Genomic DNA, 7,774 nt, shown 5'->3' with positions numbered 1-7,774 from the left:
TAGAAAATACTCTGATAATTATGAATCATAAGATAATATTTCCCTTAAAAATATAGTAAGATCCTAAAATGGACTCTTAACTATAGAGAACAAACTGATGGTTACCAGAGGAGAGGTGGGTGGGAGGATGGATGAAATGGGTGATGGGAATTAAGGAGGGTGCTTGTCCTGATGAGCACTGAGTAATGTATAGAATTGGTTAATCACTGTATTGTACACCTGAAAATAATATAAATATAGTAAAATCCTGAAAAAACTCAGCTACATAGACCATCTACACATTCAAATTCCCATTAATTTAGAAAACAATTTTAAGGAACATAGCTGGGGGCGGGGAGGGGCATGTTCCCCTTCCCAGCTCTCCAAAGGCTAGATACCTTTTTCATGAAGTTATATTAAGCAGTAACAGCAATAGCTTTATGTGCAAACATCTCAAATATGAAGTAAGTGGCATTTAGAGCCCAAGAATTCCTAATCACTATTGCTCCTTAGCTTTCTTCCAGGCCAATACTAATCAGTTAAGAGTAGTTCTCTGAGCCTGAATGTATCACCTTAAGAGAGATCTGGCATGCATGTTTCAGCTTGACTTTATGTCATAATGGAATGATCTCTTGGGTGAGGGTCCAGGGAAAGGAGGCACCAAATCATCAATTTAACTCTGGTGCCCAACCACCTCCTTTTACATTTAAGTAGTTTCCATGTCTTTATTCAACTTTTTCTCCTCTAGAGGGGGGAAGAAAAGCCCTTTCATTCATCTTCTATTGTAAGCACATGGAAAACGCTGAATTCAATTCTAATTCTACATTTATCAAGCAACCTTCTATCGGTGATTTCTGTCTTCACCAGCAGAGTCCTGTCAACAAGTATTTTAATTTGCTAAAGATTGAATTAACCAGTTGCATGATTGCATGTGAGTGAAGCAATAAATTTGAATTTTTTAGACTTCTCTTGCTCCTGAGAAACCAAGAGAAACCATCTAAGGTAAATGAGAGGCACAGTCTGCCTCTTTCTGTCCTTAGAAGAAATGGTTGAAAACAGGTCTACTAATGCTTCTACTCTTTCCCAGTCAATGTGTCAGGGGTAGCAGATCATTTAGAAATTAGGGGCAGAAGCCCCAACTAGTAATAGAGGCCCATTTGCCTGAAGCATGCCCTTGCTTATAGGTCTGGAAACCAAGTGAACTGACAGAAGGGGATGGGGTCCAACAAGGGAAATAGATGAGAACCCCAACTCCAACATGTAAGCCAGAAATAGCAGCATGTAGTAGAGTATTTGTTTCCACTGTGATGGCTTTAAAACATGTCTGCAAATTCTTTGATACATTTCCTATTGAGGAGTGAGGGACTAAGTCCCCTTCCTTGAATCTGGGTCAGTCTTAGGGACTTGCTTTTAACCAAAAGAATGCATCAGAAGTATCATGGCATAACTTCCAAGTCTAGTTTAGGAAAGGCCCATGCCTAATTCTCAGGATACTCACCCTTGGAGCCCTGAGCTGCCATATAAGATGACCAACTACCCAGGAGCTGCCCTGTTGTGGGAAAAGCCGGGCAATATGGAGAGCCCACAGGTTGGTGTTCTGGTTCATAGTCCCAACCAGTCAATAACCCGCCTGTAAGTGAACTCCAACATCTGAATCACCCTAACTGGGGTCCAGAGATTAGCCATCATCATTTCCCCGTCTAAAGTCCTTACCCATGGAATCTATGAGTGTCATAGAATGGCTCTTCTATACCACACAGTTTTGGGGTGGTTTTTGCCTAGCAATAGTAGTCACAACACCAGTGCTATTGAGTCACTGAAAATCTGGTTGAACCACATACTGGTAAAGCACTGATGTTTATATGCAGGTCTGCCGAAAGCTGGGTGGTTGCCACCATTGAGGCTGCATGGCATGGTGCTATGAACATGAGCTATCGAGTTAAATCTCTGCTCTGCTTCCTAAATCTCTGTTTCACGATCTATTAAACAGAAATGGTAATTCCTATACTGCAGAGTTCCCATGCGGATTAGAGTTGATGTGTATAAAACATTCAGCACAGTGCCTAGCAAAGACCCAGAATCGATTAAAAAGAAAAGTTTAAAATAGCAATGCTATTTTATGTTTTTATGTTTCCTGTCCTTTCACTTAGAATGAAGCTTCATTCTCCTGTGAGTGATCTTATTTTATAAAGCCAACTCACCATACACAGCTAAGTTGGACAGACAAACCTATAAGAAGGTTTGGGTTAAATGATAAATATAATTAGAAAATGAGAGTGCCATGTGAAAACAAATACAGGGTTATTTAGTGCCTTTAGCTAGAAATCAGCATGTCATATAAAACTGCCATGTGGAAGAGTGAATGAACCATAATCATCAAAATGACTGAGAATTAAGAAAGAAAATTAATTCCCAAAGGAAATCACTGTAGATCTCATTAGTTCAGGGATAACCTACCTTAGGACTTTAATTAAAAATAATATTTATTCCAAATAAATGAGTGCTGACAGGTTTCTGCAGAATCCACAATCTTGGTTATGCTAAATCTTCTTATATTAAGGCAGACATCATTAATCTCATTTGAGATGCCCTCCAGTCGGACAGCTCTTACAGCACTGGGGCAATTTCTTGCAGCAGCCTTTTTATCTTCACAAAGGAGTTATAACTCATGCAGATACCTAATGCAAAAAGGTCTAGGCAATTAGAGACATCACTCTGAGATCCACACTGGCATTTTATCACGTTAGAAAGCATCTCATAATGAGTTTGTTCTCAAATGGAAGCCAATATCTCAACACTACCATCAAATTAACAGTGGTTATTTTATTATTTTATTTACTGTTACCATTCTTGCTTCCAGAAAAGCATCAGGTGTTCTATGAAAATTCATAAAATACAGCAAGATAAAAGAGAAATTTTAACAATTCAATGAAGAAAATAGAGCAAAAGAGATAATGAGGGTGGAAAAGGTAGGAAGAAGTTGGAAGAAATCACGTTAATATCCAAAATGCCTACCATAAAGTTTTATGAAGGTATGCACTTTCAAGCTGCCAGCTCATTGTTGGCTTTTATTTCAAGTCGTGTTTAATGATTAATTTTAAGAATTTTGTCTTGTACCTATTCTGATTATTTTTGTAGAAATTACTAATAGACGTATGCACTGGGTTGAACAGTGTTTCCCCGAAATGCGCGTCCACTTCAAACCTGTGGTGCCCTTTTGGGAAATAGGCTCCTTGCAGATGTAATCAAGTTAAAATGAGGTCATTCTGGCTTAGTTTCAATCCTAAATCCAGTGACTGGTGTCCTCGTAAGGAGAGAGAGATTTGGATCCAGATACAGGGGAGAAGGCCATGTAATGGCAGAGGCAGAAATCGATGCAATACAGGGATAAGCCAAGGAACACTGAGCACTGTCAACCAGGAGGAAAGAGGCAAGGAAGGACTCTTCCCTAGAGCCTTTAGACGGAACATGGCCCTGCTGACAGCTTGACTTCTAACCTCCAGAACCGTAAGAGAATACATTTCTATTGTTTAAGCCAACCAGTTTGCTGTTAGTCTGTTATGAGAGCCCTCAGAAACTAGTAACAGTGCTTAAATATTTTTCCCCTAAGAACCTAGGATACATGCCCAGTGTGAATATTAAGGCCTGAAAGGAAAAAAAAAAATGAAGTAAAAGAAACAAAATTCTAACCATGCTGCCTAGTAAGCTTTTTGTTTAAAACCTATGGCTCTCCTATACACCCTGGCTAGCGACAGAACAAATGTAAGTAAACAAGTGACAAATACTAAGAGGGAAAAGAGATCTTGGAAGCACCCAATCCCATTTAGTTTAACAGATTCTTTTTATGTGGATAAATGGGCTTTTGAAATTGTAATACCTACATTGTTAGATTCTAATTTTTCCAAAGCCATCCAGGGAGGATAGACTTCAAAAAAGGGAAAATTGGAATACAAGTAAATAGTGCACAGGCAAGATGATTTCAGGACCACTTTAAGACTGCACAGAATTAGAGGGGCGCCTGGGTGGCTCAGTCGGTTGAGCGTCCGACTTCGGCTCAGGTCATGATCTCTCAGTCTGTGAGTTCAAGCCCCGCGTCGGGCTCTGTGCTGACAGCTCAGAGCCTGGAACCTGCTTCACATTCTGTGTCTCCCTCTCTCTCTGCCCCTTCCCTGCTCACGCTCTGTCTCTCTCTGTCTCAAAAATAAATAAAAACTTAAAAAAAATATATTTAAAAATAAAAAAAATTTAAAAAAAGACTGCACAGAATTAGAAAGTTAATATAATACCCAGAACCTGATAAATTTATGCTGGACTTTTGCAAACCAGATGAAAATATTAGTTTGCAATCTAAAGATCCTGCAGAAATGAAACTACTGCCTCATGGCCCTGGTATTTTAAGATATGGGTAGCCAGCATTGTGGTGGTGACTGGTGTCCACTCACAAAGGCCTTTTGTGAGGAGTCAGGACACTTAGCTCTCACAGCACAAGACTTGCTGTCAACACAGTTCTGAGTTACGTTCAGAAGACAATACGTGGATGTTACCGGGCTCGGGTATCCTTTCATGCCACGAAAACTCACACTCTCCGTAACTAGATCACAGACTCAAAGCCTGCGGGCCAGATCCAGTCCACAGGCTTGTTCTGTTTGTCTTGCTCAGGTATTTTGTTTTTAATTAATGGCTAGCTTTTAAAAATTGGGAGATTCCATATGAAATTCCATATCACCAGTGGGCATGAATTTCTGCAGGGCAATCATCTGGAGCTGAATAGCAATTTCCCCCTTGGCTGGGGGGCAAGCCCCCCAGTGCCCCACTGTGCACCCCTCCAGGAGCCCGTGGCCCTACAGCACAGGGTTAAGAGTGCGGGTTCTCGGTCCAGACTCTTGGATGTGTGACCTTGAGCAAGTGATTTCTCCTCTGTGACCCTCAGCTTCCTCTCATGTAAAGTGGGTGTAATAACAGTGTCCATCCCATTAGATGGTTCAGGGGACTGAGGGACTTAAAACACGTAAAGCACTTTGAGTGTGCCTGACACAATAGTGTTTGTTGTTACTTTGATTATTAATTCTTACCATCTTACCTATCCCACTTCCCTCATTTTTATTCCTTGCCTGGCCTTTATTGTTGTGTTCTTGACTCCAGTTCCAGGTCATAGCCTTGCCATCATCTGGAGGGAAAGGAGACAGTCTACCATGTGCCAGCAAAGATTTGCGTGGTGTATTAATAAGAGCCCAGAGTCTACAGTCAGACAAGCTGGCTTTCAATCCCAGCTCTGCTTCCTAGCAATATGTCCTTAGACAGATTACTTAGCTCTCTAAAGCCTGTGTTTACTTGCTTCTAGAAAAATAGCAATGGGAGATATGAATGAAGGAGAAACTAGGTATGACTTGGAGGCACTTATTAACCCCCTGACGCCGCTTTATCTTATTATCCCAAAATATATGCCCGGGATAGTATTAAAACTTGCATGGCCTTGAAATTAAAAACAACTCTTCTAAGATGGAAGCACATTTTTTCCCCTACCAGTTCAAATAGTAGAAGTATCTAAGCATAAGACAAACGGATGAAGGCATTTCAAGTTCTTGATGTTTTCCAAAGTAATTCCCTTAACCCCTGGACAGACTTCTCAAATCATTGCCTTCATAGTGAGACATCCACCCACAGCTTGAATTCTCTCCAAATCTTATCAAAGATTTAAAAATAACTTTTAAAATAGCACTTTAGACAGTCACATTAAACAGTTCCTGAGAACAGATGACCTCAACAGTATTTCTTAAAGAATACTTTCTACTATTCAACTTGTTTTAGGCTCTATGATTCTAAAATTTTTCATTTTTTAGGAAAAGCAGCAATGTGTTTCTTCTACACACAAAAGAAATAGAGACAGTCACAAACATCAAAGTGTTGACTCAATAGAAAAATCCTTATAAAATTATTTCCTGTAGAGAAAAGTTTCCCAAATCTCAATGATGATAAGATTCAAAAGAGCTGAATGTTAAACTGATTTTTAAAATGAATCAAGACATGCACAAAAATGATCATATCAGCTTTATTCTTAAAAGCCAAAAAATGAAAGGAAGGAAGGAAGGTAGTAAGGAAGGAAGGAAAAGGAAGAAAGAAATGAAGGAAGGAAGGAAGGAAGAAAAGGAACAAAACTTGATCAACAGTAGATGAGTAACTTGTAAATGTGTACAATAAAATACTTCACAGCAATGAAAAAGAATAAAGTACTGCTATATGTAACGACATGAATGATTTGCAGACATGATGTTAAGCAAAAGAAACAAATCTCAGAATACTGGTTACCTTTGAAAGAGATCGACTGGGAGGGATCATGAGGAAATATCTGGGGTATTGGAAATGTCTTATATCCTCAACTGAGCTGTGTTTTCATTGTTTTATTTGTATGTAAAAATGTATTGAGCTGTATACTTAAGATTAGTGAACTTTGGGGCACCTGGGTGGCTCAGTCAGTTAAGTGTCCGACTTCGGCTCAGGTCATGATCTCACATTCCGTGAGTTGGAGCCCTGCATCGGGCTCTGGGCTGACAGGTCAGAGCCTGGAGCCTGCTTCACAAAAGGCCTCTCCATCTCTCTCTGCCTCTCCCCCTCTCACACTCTCAAAAATAAATGTCTCTCTCTCTCTCTCAAAAATAAATTATAAACATTAAAAATTTTTAAAAGATTAGTGTGCTTTATCACATTTAAATTATACCTCAATTAAAAGTAAACTTAAAAAATGAATCAGGTTTTGGATGTGGATGTTTATCAACTACATATGGATCCATTAAGGGCTCTGTAGAAAGTTTGAGTTTTGTCACTACAAATAAAAATTAATATAACATATTTGTATTTTACATTGTCATTAAAATTGTCCTTGGAGTAATAGTCTTGGTTTTATTCATTAAATAATATTTTTGTTGTTTGTTTTTCAGGAAAACCTTTTCATGTACTGAAACCAAACAATCTACATCAAAGTTTGAACGATCTTGGATGCCTCACGTTTAAGTACTTCCATACTATTGAGTCCTTTTTTGTTTGAGAGCTGGCTATGGGGGTAGTGAGAAGAAAATGACCTTGAAATTGTTAGATCAGTACTGGAATCCTTAGGGGGGAAGCAAATCACTCCTTTCTGAATTTCTGTGTTCTTACCTGCAAAATGGAGACGATGCCTCCCTCATAGGGTTATTGAAAGAGTCCATTGAGAGAAAGTTTGTAAAACTCTTGGTACACACTTTTTAAATGGAAACTACTGCTAAATGAAAGAGAGCATTTATCTAAGTCTTTGTTTTGAAAAGATCATGACATACAGTCCCAAGTAGCCAAGCCTCAAAGATTTACCTCCAAGAAATGTAGGAAAACCAAAACTTTTGCCCACATATATTAACAATAGTATAATCTCTGGCTCAGCCCTGAGCCTACAGTGGGTCTTCACTTCCTCCACAGCCTTTTCTAATATCTCCTTCCTCTCTGGCCTTCCGTTACTAAAACAAAACATTCCTTTGCTTCTCTCCTAGGAGCTTCCTGTCTACCACCTGAATGTTAGTCCCACTCCAGGGCCCGGAGCCTCTGCTTCTGCCCCCAAGAGGCTGCCTGAAGCATCTTTCCACCAAGGCAGATAGTAGTTACCAATACTCCAGAAAGTGACATCTTCTTTACATTTTTTTCCAATAAAATAACGCAGTTACAGTTTGTGAAAAATAAACAGCCGGCCATGAATGAATGTACACGTCCACAGAAATGGAAAATAAATGTAACTGAAGAAGTCTGCTGCTTGTTTATAGTTCAGTGTGAA

General features: G+C 39.3%; 1 long non-coding RNA gene across 1 annotated transcript; it reads left to right on the top strand.

The window, feature by feature from the left end:
• Positions 1-225: 225 nt before the first annotated feature.
• LOC105260916 lies at positions 226-7,747 on the top strand. The gene is made up of 4 exons (XR_006584681.1): positions 226-981; positions 2,840-3,011; positions 6,915-6,987; positions 7,497-7,747. It is a non-coding gene; the product is annotated as an uncharacterized LOC105260916 (long non-coding RNA).
• The last annotated feature ends 27 nt before the right edge of the window (positions 7,748-7,774 follow it).

This window comes from Felis catus, chromosome C2 (assembly GCF_018350175.1).
Source record: "Felis catus isolate Fca126 chromosome C2, F.catus_Fca126_mat1.0, whole genome shotgun sequence".
NCBI lineage: Eukaryota > Metazoa > Chordata > Mammalia > Carnivora > Felidae > Felis > Felis catus.
Note: the sequence above shows the minus strand (reverse complement) of the source record. Positions and strands in the feature narration are given on the sequence as shown.